The following is a 20,193-nucleotide window of genomic DNA, read 5'->3' on the forward strand; positions in this document are numbered from 1 at the left end:
CCCAAGGCCTTCAAGGTACATGCCCAAATATGCCCCCTCAGTTTCTGCTACTAAGTGCTGCAATTCTTTTTGGTTTGTTTGTTTTGAGACAGAGTCTCACTCTGTCACCAGGCTGGAGTGCAGTGGCGCATTCTCAGGTCACTGCAACCTCCGCCTCCCGGGTTCAATCAATTCTCCTGCCTCAGCCTCCCAAGTAACTGGGATTAGAGGCACCCACCACCATGCCAGGCTAATTTTTGTATTTTTAGTAAAGACACTGTTTCACCATGTTGGCCAGGCTGGTCTTGAATTCCTGGCCTCAAGCAATCTGCCCACCTTGGCCTCCCAAATTGCTGGAATTACAGGTGTGAGCCACTGCACCTGGCCAGTTATTTTGGTGGGTATGCTCTTTTCTCCCGGAGTCCAGACTGCATATTCTTTCTTAAGCCATCCTGTGACTGACCCTAGTTATTGGTCTGGAGGCAATGAGAGAGGTGGAACCACTTCTTGAGGAGGACATTATTAAAAGAAGTATCTGCCTCTGTTGAGGTCTTCGAGGTATACCCAGATAAGATGAAGCTGCTCTCATCAAAAGGAAAGGGCTGTTTCTGCCATCCCAGAGAGTTAAGGGAGCCTGGAGGTTCAAGATGCTCAGGCTAATCCACCCAAATGTCTCCACGACAGCTCTCAAAGTCTCATTCATTTCCTGTCATAACCTTGCCGTTTGCATAGGTGACCTGTCAAGGCTGTAGGTTCCATCCTTTTTGTAGCGCTGCCACCCATAAGATTAAATCCTGGGCCAAAATGATCTGCAGCTGCAAGTGATAATCCCCTCTTTCAATGCTGCCATAGAGGTCTTCCAGCTTTCAAAGCCAGCATTGAGTGGATATTTAGCTAACCTAAGGCTGGTATTTTTAAATTTAAAACTTCTAAAGCATTAACCAAAATCAGGCAGTTCATGATTCATTTCATTACCATTGCCCTCAGACTATTGAAAGGACTTGCCTGTCTCTCAATGGGATGGTTCATCTCTACCTGCACCTCGCCTGATTTCATGTCAGTGAGACTCTCATTGGGATGTCAAGGGTTCTTACCACTCCACCCACCACCAACAAAGGGATCCTTATTGCTATCTAACTGCTAAGATTCAATTCCAGAGCCCCCTCCTAAGGTTCTGCTTTCCAGGGCCACTTCTGATACCAACGCTTGACCGGCTCACCATGTCCCATATCGCCAAGCGAAGCTTCAGGCAAAGGCTTACAAGCAGGAAGCTTATTTGAGAAGTGTTCTCCAGCAGCAAGAATGAGGGATGGCGAAATGGTTCATCTGGTCCATTCTATGGGAAACTGGAGCCCAATCCCTCTAGGCACCCACTGGAACACCATATGGAATAAGTCTCAGAATCTTTCACCTGAAGGGCAGAGAAAAGGGGCCTTTATCCACCACTGTTCCTCATCTGTCAGGGGTTGTCTCCTGAGCTGTAAATTCCCTCACACTTTCACATTGCACATGTGTGAGGACCAGGTCGGTTCCTGCAGAAATATCACCATGACACCACGGTATCAAAAAAGCTCCAGGAAGAAGAGGTATGCTGGGAAGCTGAAGTTTACAACAGCACTAATATGGAAACCTAAGCATTGGACACCAGATAAGAGGTCGCATACAAAGAATCGGGAATTAAACTGTCATAAGAGGTGGTGATATCTAGTGATTGAAAAAGAACTCTCAAGATGCACTACCTGGGTTCGTATCTCGGTCATTTCACTTACCTGCGAGGTATTTTACCTGCAACTGCTTAGCCTGCAAGGTATTTAACTTTTTGTGCCTCAATTTCCTTATATTTAAAATGGAGATAATAATAATAGTAATATATACTTCATAATACTATTGTAAAGATTAAAGAGTTACTCATATAAAGAGGTTAGGACAGTGTCCGGCATGTAATAAACACTAGATAAGTGAATAACTACTATATTCTCAGTAGCAATACTGGAAGCTAGAAAACACCTTCAAAATTATAAGGCAAAATTACTTCCAACCTAGAATTTTATACCAAGAAAGGAAATAGAAATTATGCAATTATTCCTCAGTAGAGCAATAATATTGTGTGGCTTGTTTATTCAGCAATTCAAATGAAAGAACAAAGTTTATATACCATAAATCCCCAAAATTACAATACAAGAACCATTACTATTTATTCTTATGGTGCAAGGATGGTTCAACATGAGAAAATCTAATTTTATTTACCATATTATTGGAGTGTTGGAGGAAAACCTTTATCATCTTAGAAAGGATATATTTAGCAACCTTTCCTAAATTTAAAAAAAAAAAAAATCTGAGGCTGAGTGCAGTGGCTCATGCCTGTAATCCCAGCTACGTGGGAGGCTGAGGCAGGAGGATCACTTGAGCCCAAGAGTTCAAGGCCAGCCTGGGCAACATAGCGAGATCTCATCTCAAAAAAAAGAAAAGAAAAGAAACTTTAGTAAAACAAGATGAGTTTGACAGCATCTTCAAACAGAATGATAAAACAAATTAACATCTTAAATCAAAAAGGAGCCAGATGCTTAATTGCTTAATAAAAACAATTTCTTTCAAACCAAGAATGAGACAGGATCTTAACAATTGTTTGAGTGAAGTGTGTCCATGGTCCCGTGCAGGTTTTTGACATGCCATTTGACTACTCAACATACTAAAAATAAGTTTCTTAATATCATTGAAGCATTAAACCTAAATAAAACCATGTAAAATACTCAACACTTTTATCCATAGCTTAAGAATCAGTATAACTGAAAAGTATCAGTTGTTCCATTTCTATATTTAACACTAAAAATTAGTATTGATTTTGTACCTATCTCTGACAACAGAGAACAGAAAATTAGCAAATAGCTGATTCTACAGTCATTGGCAACTAACCAGAATAATAATCCTCACTACTGATTTGCAGGACCAATTTTGTCCCTACTTATATGCATGTAGGTTTTGGACTTGGTAGAAAATTTCCAGGTCTATTGACACAAGCAATCCAACTTTTTCTTTTCATTTAAAGCCCTCTTTTTCCCAGGCATCTTTCTAGACCATGATCTGATATTTCAAGATTGAGGATAAATATTTAGGGATATTTGGGAATCAGGCATAAACTTAAGATCATTTTCTGATTACATCCCTTCTATCAGTTCTGTACACTTGGGAAGGAAATGTATGATGTGATTGTAAAACACAGGGTCAACATGATTTTGTCACCGTGCCTTTGCTCTTGCCATTCTGTTCTCTTTGCCATAAAAGCTCTTGCTCCAGGTATGTTCTGAACTTATCCCCTCTTTCTTTAGTCCAATCAAATATTGCCTTAATAAAATAAGAACTACCTTTCAACCCTAGACACTCAACATCTCCTACCTCCCTACATTGCTTTATGTTTTCTCTAGCACTTGTTACCGTCAAATACATTATGTATTTATTTGTACATTGCTAGAGACTTCTCCCAATTACAATGGAAGCTCCATGAAGGCACAGACTTGGTCTATTTTGCCCTATTCCTGCGTTGCCAGTGCCTAGAACACATGGAAGGGACAAAATAAGCATTTGTTAAATACAGAAATGAATGTAAATGCCAAAGTGTTTATAATATGCAACTGACATTTTTCTGTAGCTAACCTAACCACTGCCTTTCCTCTGAAAACTTCAGTGGCCTTCAGAAATGCTGGGTACAATCACAGTAATGATAGAAAAGTAAATATAAGGAGAAGCTTGCGTCAGTAAACAGTGCAGAATAAAGCAGAATGAAAGGGCAGATAAATGTGTCAGCCACAGACTGAAAAATTTCAAGCAAGTTGTTTTCCCATGAAAATATTTTTTCCCACTAAAAATTTCACTTGGTCATAATTCTCTGGAAAAGATCACGCGTAAATATAGTACTGAGATTTTAATAGATTACTCCGCGGTCTTCCCATGCTGGTACTCAGAGCACCCTGTTGTAAGATACAGAGCATGACGTTTTTATTTAAGCAGGTTTGGTGTGGATTTTGGCTGTGCCATTAACTGGGTATGTGACTCTGAGTGGGATGTTTAATTTCTCCGAGTTTCTTCATCTGCAAAATAAGGGTGAAGTGAACCTACTAGGGACTCTGTTCCTCCTCCTGGGTTTTCTAAATCAGAGGTCTCCAAGCCCCAGTACTAGTCCATGGCCTGTTAGGATCAGGCCACACAGCAGGAGGTGAGTGGCGGGCCAGTGAGCGAAGCTTCATCTGTATTTACAGCCGCTCACCATCACTCACATCACCGCCTGAGCTCCGCCTCCTGTCAGATCAGCAGCAGCATTAGATTCTCATAGGAGCACGAACCCTATTGTGAGCTGCGCATGTGAGGGATCTAGGTTGCTTGCTCCTTATGAGAATCTAATGCCTGATGATCTGTCACTGTCTCCCATCACCTTCCAGTGGGACCATCAAGTTGCAGGAAAACAAGCTCAGGGTTCCCACCAATTCTACATTATAGTGAGTTGTAGAATTATCTCATTCTATATTATAATGCAATAATAGTAGAAATAAAGTGTGCAACAAATATAATGCACTTGAACCATCCCGAAACCACCCCCACTCCATCTGTGGAAAAAATGTCTTTCACAAAACCAGGCCCCGGTCCCAAAATGATTGGGGACCATTTCTCTAAATGAAGGGCACCCTCAGCCAGCAAGATGCCAGAGCCAGACATGAGTGTCACCCCTCACTCCCTGTTCTTCTTCAGTGCCTCCAGCCACCACATCCAACACATCAACACACTTTCAATGTCATCAATACCTCTTGAACCCATTCCTTTCTCTCCATCCACACTGCCATTTGCCTTTTCCATGGTCCAGGCCACCACTCTCTCTCCTGTCTGGATTATTGCAACAGCCTCTTATCTGATTTTATTGTGGTCAGTTTGCCCACCACCACCACTTCCCCTCCATTCCCCAAGCAGAAAGAATGATGGCCCTAAAAGACAAACGTGCAGTGATCTATTGCACAACAGTGTCTGTAGCCGACGCCTGGTGGGATTGTTTCTGTTGCCTGGCCTCCTTGGGTTTATGTCTATTTCCCAATCCCTGTTCTCTAGTCCTCCTGATGTTTCCAGAACTAGCCAATAAATATCCTCCCATTAAATTCCACTGCTGCCCAGGTCAATTACTTGTAACCAGGAGCACTGACTGGCACATCATGAAATGTCTGCTCCCTCCATCCCTTTCAAACCCACCTATGCTTCCAGTGGCCTCCTGTTCATGCCTGCATCCTTAGCATTGCTCTGGGAGTCAAGCATCTCTCACCTCTCCAGTTTCCTCATCTCATTTTGTATTCCAGCCACGTTCATCCTCCCGCAGTTGAGCTAGCGTGACATACTCTCTCTTGTTTCTGGACTTTTGCATATGCCGTGTTTTCTCCAAGACCCTCTCCTGTATGCTGTATACTCAACACCCCCCAACACCCACACATCCATCCTTCACTTGGCTAATGTCTACTTGTCGTTTGGATCTCAGCTTCAAACTCCCTCAGAAAGCCTTTCTTGAACACAATGCATGTGAACTTACTTCTTTCTAATGCAAGAGAGCTCTCTTCATCTAGCAGCTGTAGGCAGCTTCACACCTATTGCCCTATATTGTCCCGAAGAGATGGCTTTCACCCCAGCTTCAGTTAGAAAAATCCTTGCACAGGACCCAGCTGGAGTCAGAAGCTCATCTTTCTAGTAAGAGGGATAAGGCTGTGGCTGTCTAGCTGCAGTCACATGCCGTCACCTGCAGAGTTCTTTGATCCCTCCCTTTCCCCTTTGTGGGGTACTTTCCCCAGAGAGCTCAATACTTAGCTATTTTATTTAGAAAAAGAATTTCTGATCTTGAGTGAGAGGTGTCAAGGAGAGAGAATTGGAAGGGGGTGCATTAGGCATTTCTGGAGAAAACCGTAAGGATAGAGAGCTATAATAAGGACACAGCTAAAGTAGGGCATTGTGAGTTGTATGAAGGCACCAGAAGCTTAGGGCTGGGAGAGAGAGTTCTGGGAGGTGGGAGAAGAATTCACAAAGGAAGGGGAAAAGATGGACTTCCGGTGCTTTGTAAATCCACCCAGGCTTGGTGGCAGTCACTGCTATTTATAGATGAAAAGGCATCCCTGTGCTTTCAAGTGTCAACAAGAGAGAAGAAAATAAACCTGAGACGTGGGTCAGAGAGACCTGAATTCTCAGTTCTGCTCAGTTTGCTAAGACAACTTAACCTCTCTGAGCCTCAATTTCCTCATTTATAAATTAAGGACAAAAATATCATTCTTGATACTAAGTGCCCAAAGCAAGGTGCACAACTATGTATAGTGCGGTCCCATTTGCCTTGTTTAGGAAAAGTAGCGTATTACTCAAGTATCACTCTGTATACACAAAGCGAAGCGGTAGCCATGGTTATTTCAGGAGAGGAAGCATTGGAGTGGCATGAGACTTCACATTCCACTGTATATTCCTCTGGCCTTTTTAGAATTAAGTGGAAGGTATGTGTTTTAAAGATTCTAATGAATTCATTAATTGAATAAGAATATCTCTCTCCCAGAGTTGTTGCAAAGAAAACGCCTGTAATCCTAGCACTTTGGGAGGATGAGGTGAGTGGATTGCTTGAGGTCAGGAGTTCAAGACTAGCCTGACCAACATGGTGAAACCCCGTCTCTACTAAAAGTACAAAAGTTAGCCGGGCGTGGTGGTGCAGGCCTGTAATTGTAGCTATCAGGAGGCTGAGGCAGGAGAATCCCTTGAACCCAGGAGGCAGAGTTTGCAGTGAGCTGCGATCTCACCACTGCACTCCAATCCAGCCTGGGTGACAGAGCAAGATTCCGTCTCTAAATAAATAAATAAATAAAATATATTGCGGGTCTAAATATATAACACATTCTGTGCAAAGGTATTCTGAACAAACAGTGACCCAGGGACCTATCTCATGTTTATGTTGTTCTTTTAAATATATATTTTATTTACTGTAAAATGTTTACCTTTTTTCCTAAAAAGATACTATAAATTATTCAAAGCCAAGTACATTTCACCATTGCTTTCCACAGGTAAAATAGGTTTCTTGGATCACTATCAAAGTTTTTAAAAAGCAAGCCTGAGAGCCCAGAAAAGTACAATTCAGTAAAATCAAACACTCATTCAAGAGACTTATTTGTTCCAAAAGCTAAATATGGAAAATTGGATGTCCAAATGGAATATCAAAGGTTGTCATTTGGGGATTAACAAATAGTACTATTGTGATTAGGAAATTGCACAGAAATTAAATCTCTCTTCTTCTGTACCCTACAAGAGTAGGAGGTGAGAAATTAAGATCTGGAGGCCTTTTTGATCTAGAGTCACATGAATAGCACAGGAATCGTTATTTAAAGCCAAAACATTCTGATAATTAAGAAAATCCTTGATGAATAAAATGCCTCATTTCAGATCTCTTCCTTTTAGACGTTGTCCCTTCCGTTCCTTCGTATTTGGCCACGGAAATGATAATCCCTCAGAAGAATTTTCGATGAGAAGACCTCTGTTTAGCATTTCACATCATCGTACTCACCATGCTTCCAGAGAGCATTTTCTTTTTTTTTAAATTTTATTTTTATCTGGAGAGACAGCTACGGCTATTTTTTTTTTTTTTTTTGAGATGAGCTCTTGCTCTGTCACCCAGGCTGGAGCGCAGTGGCACGATCTCGGCTCACTGCAACCTCCGCCTCCCAGGTTCAAGTGATTCTCCTGCCTCAGCCTCCCGAGTAGCTGGGACTACAGTCGCCCGCCACCATGCCTGGCTGACTTTTTAGTAGAGACGGGGTTTCACCATGTTAGCCAGGATGGTCTTGATCTCCTGGCCTCGTGATCCACCCGCTTTGGCCTCCCAAAGTGCTGGGATTACAAGCGTGAGCCACCGTGCCTGGCCTTTGGAGAGCATTTTCTTACACTCTTACATTCGCTGAATTACTTAGGATGGCTCCATCCCAAGGACGCTGATCACCTCACTGTTCCAAATCGCTTAGGTTATAAACCAGAATTCTTATTCTCCCAGATTCTACACGAGGTCTAAGTGGTAATTTCACTTTTAAGTTATGAGATAACTGTATGTTTATCCAGCTTAATTAGTTTTCCCTTGGAAAATGTTCCTTTAATTATGTTTTGCATATTTGAATGAGTCCTATTTTGCACCTGTGTTCAGAGGCACCTGATTCTAATGAATTGATTATCTAGGCTAGAGAATGAATATAATTATATTTTGCCTATTTTGATGATGAACTTTTCATGTCTGACCTAGCTGGCATTTTTGTACCCTATCTTATCACCTCTATTTTGTACCCTATCTTATCACCATCTATTAAGATGTTTCAGTGATATTTAACATCTTATAGAAATTTAGTCAAATTTATATTATAACTAATATTATAGAGCCAGGACAACTTGGCATTCTCTTCTTGCTTTCTCTGAGAAACTTACTAACTTGGAACTTCTCGCGGCCAATTATTTTCACTGTTTTATTCCCACACAGGCATTTTTATTTGTTTTGCTTTGACAATTTTTCTTTGATGACCACTTTGTCTGTTCAATCAAGTCTCCAACATACACACAAAATAAAAATTTGAAGGAGTTATTCAGATCATTTGAGCCAATATCATATTTTGTGTTTAGATTATTGGGCTAAGGAGAGCACGGCTCCAATTTTCTTTCCTGCCTTATCCAAACAACAGTCTAATTACCCTTTCTATTCCAGCTGTGAAAGCCAACCAGTGGGAAGAGAAACGATTCTTTTTCCAGGTCCCAAAGCAAGTTATTAGCAGCTGTGAACCTAGGAATCTCTACTGTCTCCACAGGTGCCCATCAAATATGACCTCATGTTGCCACTGAATTGGAAGAAGATATTTTTCCTTTCTTCTGAGAACTATGGCATGTTATTGCTGCTACTGATTTCATTCCACCTTAGAATTACTGATGTTGTCCTAGTTATTTTAAATCTGTTCTGGAAAATAGTTTAAATAAGTGCAATAATATCAGTGGTATTACTGGGACTCACGTTTTCAGAGAAAATGCCTTTAAAATGAAACAACTTTTACTTAGGAGTATTGTTAAGTAAGTATAAATTATAGGCATGTGTCAATGATATAATAGGATAGAGATATAGGAATAGACAAGTGTCACCACACACACACAAAAAATGTTTAAAGATTTAATTAGAAGAAAGGACAGCTAGATAATAAAAATTTAATACAAAAGACTGCAAAATCTAAAATTACAGACTAAAGATGAGTTGACATTTTAAGAATGCGCCTTTTTATATAGCTGGTCATCAGGTTTAAGCAGAGCTGAACAGATGAATATTATCCAGCCTAGGAAAGGAAGATTCCTTCTCTCTGAAACAAACAGCACTTAATAGACACCTGAGGGAAGGAAAATTCCGCATGCCTTTTTCTCATCCATTCATTTTTACATAAAACACATATTGAGAATTTATAATGTTTCAATACAGATATTGAAATAATAAGACTTATTTTGAGCCCCACATAAAAGTAACAGATAGTTCTCCCATACTTTTTTTTTAAAGGAATGACCAATTAACCTTTTTAAATTGATTTTTACTTGTCTCTATATTTAAGAAATTTAACTTTACCTTTTTCTTTTCTTATTTTCTTTATAATTGTTCTTTTCATTTAAGGAAACACATTCAAACTCACAGTTTTCCTGTTTGGTAGTCAACACTCTTAGTGGACAGGAATGTTGACTGTCTTGTTCACACTGTATCCCGAGCACTTTGAACCATACTGTTACTTAAGTAGGTGATAGAAAACATTTGCAGAATGAATGGATCCATAACATATTAAAGACACAGATTAGGAGTTCATTGGCAAAATATGCATTATGATGATGTCTCATAAATATAAATAAATTTCATAGTATTGTTGGGACTCAGAAAATAATACCTCAAAATGAAGATCTCAGAAGCAAAAGTTTTTCTCTTTTTCCTGCCCTCCATCTCTCATCCCATTCTCTCCCAAGGCTAGCCATGGAAACCAGAATCTTCTTTCCCCAAGGCAGGTCATAGAAACCAGAAATGCTTTTTCCCCCAAACCAGCTAAAAAACCTAAAAATACCATTCTAACTCTCCCACCATAAAGTTTTCACGTAAAATCCAGCCATAAGGGCTGGTGTGGTGGCTCTTGAATAATCCCAACATTTGGGATGCCAAGGTGGGAGAAGCACTTGGGTCCAGGAGTTTGAGAACTGCCTGGGACCCAGACTCTACAAAATATTAAAAAATTAGATGAGTATGGTGGTACAAGTTTGTAATCCCAGCTACTCAGGTGGCTAAGGCCAGAGAATTGCTTGGGTCCAGGAGTTTGAGGCTGCAGTGAACTGTGATCGCACTACTGCACTCTAGCCTGGGTGACAGAGTAAAACCCTGTCTCAAACAAAACAAAACAAAAAATCCACAAGCCATAAGGAAATTCTTTGATCTACCTTGTTTGACTGATACGGTTGGCTGTGTCCCCACCCAAATCTCATCTTGAATTGTAGCTCCCATAATTCCTTCATGTTGTAGGAGGGAGCTGGTGGGAGATAATTGAATCATGGGGTTGCTTTCTCTCATACTGTTCTCATGGTAGTGAGTGAGTCTCATGAGATCTGATGCTTTTACAAGGAGAAACCCCTTTTTGCTTAGCTCTCTCTCTTTGCCTGCTACCATCCATGTAAGATGTGACTTGCTCCTCCTTGCCTTCCACCATGATTGTGAGGCCTCCCCAGCCATGCAGAACTGTAAGTCCATTAAACCTATTTTTCTTCCTGGTCTCGGGAATGTCTTTATCAGCAATGGTAAAACAGACTAATACATTGACTATAGGTCATAAGACCCTCATTCCAGAGAGGGTTGTGCCCCATTCCCAGATGGAAAAATTGCCGCTGCACAGAGAGGCCAAGAAGAATCTAGATAGACATTCCTTGCTGGGTTTCCCCACTTAGTCCATTAGCACTAGATCAGACCTTTTTGTCCAAGCCTATTTCTACATGGCTGTTCATATTCTGTTGCACCTAAGTAAAAAATTGACAATTACCTTTGTATCTTTGGGTCTTCACTCTGAAGGCACTCATGTCACATAAAACTAAGATCAAGGCTGGGCGCGGTGGCTCACGCCTGTAATCCCAGCACTTTGGGAGGCTGATGTGGGCAGATCATGAGGTCAGGAGATCGAGACCATCCTGGCTAACATGGTGAAACCCCATGTCTACTAAAAATACAAAAAATTAGCTGGGCATGGTGGCGGGCACCTGTAGTCCCAGCTACTTGGGAGGCTGAGGCAGGAAAATGGCACGAATTCGGGAGGTGGAACTTGCAGTGAGCCAAGATCACACCACTACACTCCAGCCTGGGCAACAGAGCAAGACACTGTCTCACGAAAAAAAAAAAAAAAAAAAAAAAATTAAGATTAAATAAATGTGTATGCTTTTTCTCCTTAATCTGCTTCTTTTCAGTGATTTCCAGTGAACCTTCAGAGGGTGAAGGGAAAGTTTTCACTTGGCCCAGACAGTATCTTGGGATTTTTTTTTAATTTCAGAGGCTTCTTGAATTTGAAAATGGCAGATCTATGGAATTCACAAGCATGATAAACACACAGAACATAACATTTTCTCCTTCTGAAACCCCTGGCAAGCCAGACTAAATTCCATTTTTACTGGGGAAAGGAGGCGAGTTCTCCAGTGATGTCCTCATCTGCAGCATTCTTTCAGGAACAGAAAAAGCAGAAAGTATACAATAATAGCTGGGTCCAGGCACAGTAGCTCGTGCCTGTAATCCCAGCACTTTGGGAACCCAAGGTGGAAGGATCATTTGAGGCCAGGAGTTCAAAACCAGCCTGGAATACATAGCGAGACCCCATCTGTACAAAAAAATAAATAAAACATAAAATAATAGCTTATTGATCAAGATCCACAGCTATAATAAGTGGACCCACCACACCCACTCACAGCATAGGAACAAGTGGTAGAAGGCAGAAAGAGAATCATTCTTAACACAGAAGCAAGAGATTTTCAGCCTCAACATCTGAGAGTGGCCTTCCCAGAGGCTCTGCTTAGGCCGCCTTGTCGTAAAGTGATGTTGAGTCCTGTAATAATCAGTTAAAGGGTTTGTTAGTGGCATGAGTATGTTATATGGCTCTGGATTTAGCGGGTGGAAGAAAGTCAAAAACCTTCGAAAAATATAGGCTAAAATGCTTTTCTCTGTGGTCCAGTTCTTAGTTCTGTCCCTCTGCTGTGATTCTCAGGGAACATTTCGCATGCATGGATTGACTTCCTTGTTCCTTAACTGGATGACTCCTAAATTTGATCTCCAGCTTTGTCCTCTCTAGTGAACAGAAAACACTCCTATTTCTGGAAGCTTCCTGGATATCTCGCCACCGTGATTTCCCACCAGCACCTCACTTAAGTTCTTGTTTAACTGCTCCTCCTGCCCAAACTAAACCTTCCTCTCGGCCTATTTCCTATGATGATGCTATTGAGCCACTGTCAAGCCTCTCAGGTTAGATTTCCTAGATTTATCTTTATCTTTAATTTCTCCTCCTCTCTTTTCACCTCTTCAATATATTTTCTCTGTCACCACCTTCCCCTCTTCTAGCATCCAAACTGGTCCCTTGAATTCACTTACTTCCTAACCTGATTGATCCTATATGGAACTTCCAAAATATTTTTCTTCAGAGTTGTCATATGTCGGTCTCATGCCATGCTGCTGTTCCAAGAGCAAATGTGCAGTTTCTCTCAATTGCAAGGCAATGAAGTGAAGAAACTAGGCTGCGATCGCACCTGTAACCCCAGCACTTTGGGAGGCTGAGGCAGGAGGATGGCTCGAACCCAGGAGTTCAAGACGAGCCTGGGCAACATAGCAAGACCCTGTCTCTACAAAAATTAGCTGGGCATGTTGATTTGTGCCTGTGGTCTCAACTACTCAGGAAACTGAGGTGGGAGGATGGCTTGAGCCTGGGAGATCAAGGCTGCAGTGAGCTATGATCATGCCACCATAGTCCAGCCTGGGCAACAGAGTGAGACCCTGTCTCAAAAAAAGAAAAGGCAAAAAAAAAAAAAAAGGAAAGAAACCAACCAGCAGGAACCAGCAGAAGATGAGGAAAGTGATCACCAGCTATCTTCATTGCTTACTAGCACAAGACACTCCCCCCAGCGCCATGACAGTTTGCAAATTCCATGACAGTTTACAAATGCCATGGCAACAACCCAGGAAATGACTTCTCCTTTCCATGGTAACAACCTGGAAGTTACTGCCTCATTTCCTAAAAGGTCAAAGTAACTTCCCCTCAATTTGCATGTAACTGAAAGTGGGCTCACGTGAGTATAAATACAGTGGCCAACAGCCCAGGCTGTTGCTGATTGTGGTGCCCTGCTTGTGAGTTAGCTCTACTCTACAGGAAGCAGTAGCATCCTATTAAAAGATTGCTGTCTTAATTCCACTGGCTTATCCTTGACTTCTTTCCTGGGTGAAGCCAAGAAACTTCGTGGGCTTAGCCTCACTTTGGGGGCTCACCTGTCCTGCATTAACTCCACAGTCAATATCCAAACTACAAACTATGCCCTTGTTATTATCAGCACCGGGTCACCAAAGTTCAACATCTGTGTGAGCTCAGATATCAACTTTTTATGTGTCAGTAACTTCACTTGAAAAGTGTTCTGTTAGGGTTGTGTAAAGATTGAGTTAATATATGGATATTAGGCACTAAGAATAGTACCAAGCACTTAGTAGGTATTATATTGGTGTTTCTTGTTATGACCAGTCTTAGAACCTAACAAATAGAAACACCATTTCCCAAACATGTCTTCACTTTTATCATTTCTCAACTGATACAGTTTGGCTCTGTGTCCACACCCAGATTTTATCTTGAATTGTAATCCTCCTGTGTAAAGGAAGGGACCTAGTGGAAGGTGATTGGATTACGAGGACAGTTTCCCTCATGCTGTTCTTGTGATAGTGAGTGAATTCTCACGAGATCTGATGGTTTTATAAATGGTAGTTTTTCCTGCGCTCTCTTTTGTGGGCCCCCACTTAAGACGTGCCTGCTTCCCCTTCCGCCAAGATCGTAAGTTTCCTGAGGCCTCCCCAGCCATGTGAAACTGTGAGTCAATTAAACCTCTTTCCTTTATAAATTACCCAGTCTCAGGCAGTTCTTATATAGCAATGTGAAAAAGGACTAATATGTGAACTTTTGTTCCAATTGTTCCCTCTGCCTTCAGTGACCTTTTTGTCATTTAAAGTCTACCCATTTTTCAAAATCTACTTCAAATACCAATACTTCCCTTGAAATTTTCACTTAAAAGACTTGTCTTTTTTTGAATTCAGGATAATACATCTGCCCCAACTACCTTTATTCATAAGAAATAAAATAATATACTTTTTGGTATTTTAAAGTCTCTATATAAGATGATATTCTATAGAGCTGTTATATTACTAAGTTGACCTTTTTGTTACAGCCATACTCCAAAAATTTTCATTATGTTATTTCGTTTGTTTGTAAATGAATTTGAAATCATTTTCAAGAGCAAAATTAGAAACAAAATCCCAGCTTTAGGAAGAAATAAATCAGAGCTTTCCAAAACTAATATTTTAGGATTTAGGAAGGCTTTTAAGAGAGAAGAGTTTAAATATTTTTAAAGTATAGACTCATAAAGCATTTCTGGGGAATCTGAAGAAACAAATATACCATTGCACCAGTATTATGCTATTTAATTTTATTTCGATCAGGTGATGTTAAGGTTTGAATGGCTATTTTTTTTTCTTTCAACTGTACTTTCTCTGCTATATTTGATGCATTGTAAGACTTTGAAGGTTGGCCCCTTGTGGAGACAAATTACACCTGGGGAAATTAGCCCAGGTGTTGGCAATTAATTGTAGAGCCAGAAACTCCCCAGTGTCGTGAAAGGGAGCCTTCCCACCGTGTTCTCTGGACTCCTTTTTCTAAGATGCTGGATCTTCAATTTTAATAAGGGAAAAGTGCCCCCCTGTGTTTTCTACTTGGCCTTGGGTTTTTTTTTTTTTTTCAACATAAATATTATGTGCTTTCCCAAGGAAAAGCCGGCAAAACTAGGAAGAAGGCGCTACTCACCTGGATTCTAATTTTCTCCTCTTTGGGATCCTTATCAGTAGCAAATCACCTTTCAAGTCATCCGTTCACCCATCCACCAGCCTCACATCCATGCCCTCACACTATACCTCATCCATTCTCACCTACGTGCCTTCAGAGCCAGGATCCCTCCAAGGGCTCACCCATCCTAATGTTTTCAGGAGGGAAACAAACAGAAAACGCTTTCAGTAATGGTCTGTGCTGGACTCCTCCCTCCTTTCTCTAGTTATTCTCTTCTTTTCCCACTCCCACTCCTCCAACCTCCCTGCCACACCAAACTTTCTAATATCTCTGATGCATATCCTCTCGTCTGTGTTTATTCTTTCAAGAAGTTTATTTTAGGTTTGTGTGCATTTATTTTTTTTCTTTTTTTGAGATGGAATTTTGCTCTGTTGCCCAGGCTGGAGTGTGGTGGTGCCCAGGTTGGAGTGTGGTGGCACAATCTCAGCTCACTGCAACCTCTGCCTCCCAGGTTTAAGCAATTCTCCTGCCTCAGCCTCCCGAGTAGCTGGGATTATAGGGGTGTGCCACCACACCCGGCTAGTTTTTGTGTTGTTAGTAGAGACGGGGTTTCACTCTTTTGGCCAGGCTGGTCTCGAACACCTGACCTCAAGTAATCCGCCCACCTCGGCCTCCCGAAGTGCTGGGATTATAGGCATGAGCCACCGCGCCCGGTCTTGTGTGCATTTCTTACTGCATTACGTAAATGGTCTTGAGCTACAGGTAGCATTCTTTCTTCCAACTGTTACTCAGCACTCTGTCTTTGAGAATGAGCCATGTTGCTGTGTGGACGTTGAGTGCATTGCTTCTAAGGGCTGCCCTGTGTTCCACAGCAGACATACAGAACATAATACCGATCCTCTATCCCAGAGATGGGTACCCTGATGGCCTCCACCTCCCACAAACAATGCTATGATGAATATCCGTAAGCCTGTTCCAACGTGGGCCTGTATGTGAATTCCTTCCAGAAATACCAAGAAAGAGAATTCCTGTATCCTAGAAATATGCATACTCAGTTTAAAGATTTCCTGCCAGGATGTTCTTCAAGACTGCAACACCAGTTTATACTTCCACAGCCTATTCATGAGGGTGCCTGTAATTCCACATCCCTATCCTTTGCCAGGCTAATGTGTGGAAATGATACTTCATTGTATGTTGACTTACAATTCTGAGGAATAATATATTGGAGCAACTCTGCTGTTTGTTAACTTTTCTTTGGATTTTCCCTTCTGTAAATCACCTATTTGTATTCTTAGATTTTTTGTTTTGTTTTGTCAGGGTTCCTACCTTCTTCTGGTTAATGTGCAGAAATCCCCAGTTCCTTGCGTTTTCTAGGTTTTGATTCCTTGTCAGCTTTAGGCCTTGCCAATGATTTCTCAATATCTGTCACTTCTAAGCTTGTCTGTGGCATCTTTCATTGCATGGAAATCCTTAGTTGTTTCTTTATGATATATCTTTTGCAAAAGTAGAAGAAGCCTTCTCCTATCCCTCATGTAAGGGGATATTCTCATGCTATATTTTCTATTAAATCTGATATGTCTGTTTTTCATATCCAAGTCTTTATCTGGAGTCCAACTTTGCACATGGTAGATAGGAACCAGTTTCATCTTTCTTTATATGGGAGTCAGTGTTTCCAACGTCATCTGCTAACATGTATGCTTTCATATTAATCTGTAGAGCCATCTTCATCATATATTAAGTTGCTGAATTGTCTGTTCTGTTCCATTGTCTTACTGTCTGCTTGTCTACCAATATCACACTGTTTCTAGCACTGTGAGGCTTTGTAGTATGTCTTAGTATCTGATAGAACAGAAGAAGCCACATTTCTCATTTTTCTAAAGATCAAATTGACCATTCATGGACCTTTAGTCTTTTACATGAATTTTGTAGTAAATTTAACCCTGAATTTCATTGAAATTTCCTTGACTGTATAGATTAATTTGAGAAGAATTGACATCTTTATAATATTAACATCCATCCAGAGACATTGAAAGTGTATTTAGTTGGATTAATTGCTATGTCCTTTGTTCAGTTGAAAATTTTTTTCTCAAAAAAGGTTTATTCTTTGTTAATTGCTAAATACCTTTAGTTTTTATTGAAATTGTAAATCATGCCTTATTTTTCTTGTATTTTCTAGACAGTTAATACAAGTATTAAAAATTACTGATTTTTATGTTGATCATATATGCAGCAAGCTTGATCAACTCCCTTAATTGTTCTAGTAGCTTATCTATTGATTCCATTCCTAGGTAAATTATATTATCTATCTCTTTCTTGACCAAGCTTTATACACCATTTGTTTTTCTTTTTTTTATGGCATTCACTGGAATTATGTTAAGCAGTAGTGGTGTTAGAGACGTACATTGTTGTCTTTTCCTCTATTATAAACTGAATTTTTTTGTTTTGGGGTATATAGTGGTAGGAAAAATATCTCCTTTTTTCACTTTTTCATTTTGTTACAGAAACTCTGAATTTTAACTAGTTATATCCAGCCAGAATTAAGACTGCCTTTACCATCCTCTCTTGCAGCTAGATGTGACCTCGTAATTAAGTTCTGGTCAATGGGGTATGAGTAGAAGTGATGTGATCATCTTTTGCTTGTAACTTTAAAAAGGGCCACCCTATCAGGAATCCCATAGATTGCTTCTGTAGGTAGAGAGTATGCATGTAAGAAGAGAGGTTAAATGAAGCTTCCTTTCCTGTCACCCATCTCACAAATGGGTATATCTTCCAGTTCCTCATTTCTGATGGCTGAAATGAGGATATAATGGTGGTGTCCAGAGTAACAACAGTGGATCATACAGATGAGGCCAGCACCTCGGGATGACACATCAACATAATCGAAGGAGAATAGGCCCCCATACCATGAAATTGCCACATTAATCCTGAACTGCTGTTGTATAAACAACACACACTTGGAGAAAGTACTTAAATTTTTATGTATACCCTCATGTTTAAATGCCATATGGCTAGATATAAAGATCTTGGCTCAAAGTTCATTTCTCTTTGTTTTAAAATACTAAGCCATTGTTTTCTTGTATCCAGCATTGCTATTGAAAAGTTTGATTTTTGTTTATCTGTAGATGATCTGCTGTTTATCTCTAGAAACTTACAATTCTCTTTGTCTTTGACGTTCTGAAATGTGACTACGGCATCTAGGCGAGGGAGTTTTTGTTGCTGTTTATTTATTTAATGTATTCATCATGCTTCACACTTGGTGAGCACCTGCTCCAGTCAAGAATTCATCTTTAAACTCCTCAAAAGAATAGGCATTGTGAGTAGATAGTCTACCTCAGTTACAACCTACTTGCCCTAGAGAGACAGAGGTGAAGAAAGTGCCAGAGTGTGGCTAGTCATTTCTCATATACTGTTATAAACTCTTCACTCTTGGAAGGCTTTTGTTCTGCTCTGATGTTAACCTGAAGACCCAGGCTATAATGGCTGATTCCTGCAGTGAAGAGTGTAGCAACCATTAACCCAAGATCTTGGAAGAAAGAAGCAACAGCAGAACATAAAAGCTTTTTTCAAGCTGTGCTCTCACTGTGCCTGTGAGATCCTTCTACTCAAGCTGTCTCTGTCTCTCCAACCTGGCCCCCATTTCACCCACCATCCACACACAGGAGTTCACCCCACTGTTCACATTCCCCAGGATGTTCATGCCATATTTATGTTAGTTTCTCAGCTCCAAGCTTCTGTCTTACTACTAGATTCTCCAAGGTTGATTTGGGAAAAGAAAGCCAGCAACCCATCGTGGCTCACCATCCTAACGAAAAGCCAAAAATCAGATACAGGAATTGTTTAAGAGGCTTTGGCTGGGTGGAGTTATGCACACCTGTAATCTCAGCACTTTGAGAGGCCGAGATGGGAGGATCACTTGAGCCCAGGAGTTTGAGGCCAACCTGAGCAACATAGTGAGACCCCCCCCCCCATCTCTAGAAGTAAATAAATATAAAAAGAAGTCTTAACAATTGGCAATATTGACACATTGATAGTCAGACTTTTAATCTGGAAGGAAGGGAAGTTACCCTCACTAGAGCCTGGAGAAGAAAGTAAATTCATCCAGATGCGACGTTGCTGGACTACTTGACCACTTTTCCACACTCTGTAGGTGGCTACAAGGTACTCAGACAATCCCTGAGATCATCTCTGGTGAAAAACATGACCTGGGGAAGGGTAATATTTGGAAATTCCCTGGGAGGCCACTGTATCAGGCATACCGTAGATCGAAGGTGAAGAGTATGCACGTTAAGAAGGGAGGTTAAATGAGGCTTCCTTTCCCATCACCCGTCTCAGAAGCATATCACTCATTGAACACAACCAAATAGGACTGTTCTGGGTATGCTGTGGTTTTTGGTTTTTTTCCCCCAAATTTGCATGGGTTGTTCATTATCTAAATAGGGATTGCCTTAGGCGCCTAAGGGAAGGTCATCCTCTAGGCTGCTTTTTAGCATGTAGAAAATGCAGGGTGAAATCGTCAAAGGACTGTTAATGCCTGCATAACTCATGGCTGCTGAGTCAACTTGACTTTGGCTGAGCCCAAGGACCATTTAGAAATCACAGCCTCCGGACATTGTCATACCCTGATGCCCAAAAGAAACTGTCTGGGACTTCCATTAAACTGATGGATGTCAGGAATGGGTATAAAAGTTCTAAAATCTTGCATGAGAAATTGGAAGGGTCTGAGTTTGTTCTCCTACATTTTCCAAAGAAAAAAGGGAGAGATATCTAATCTTTTAAAGTAAGCATTAGAAAACTCCAAATCCAAATGACAGAAGAGCCGCTTCTAAAAAAAAAAAAAAAAAAAAAAAAAGGCAAATATCAACAGAAGGTAATATTGTTAGTAATCCAACTGGATTGATCCAGATATAATACTATCATACTTTATTATCTGCTTCTTAAATTTCCTTCTCCCTATAGCATCATCTCCCTCTAGGGACACTTTTGCCTATCATTATTAATTAAATGTGAATGTTAACATGTAGGAAGATTTATAACTTCCTTGGCCTGACAGCTGTGCTGAAACTGAAATGCATCAAAGAGGATGAATGGCCCCACCTGCCACCCATGAATGATGATCACT

The sequence above is a fragment of the Pongo pygmaeus genome, chromosome 8 (assembly GCF_028885625.2).
Source record: "Pongo pygmaeus isolate AG05252 chromosome 8, NHGRI_mPonPyg2-v2.0_pri, whole genome shotgun sequence".
In the NCBI taxonomy this organism is placed as follows: Eukaryota; Metazoa; Chordata; class Mammalia; order Primates; family Hominidae; genus Pongo; species Pongo pygmaeus.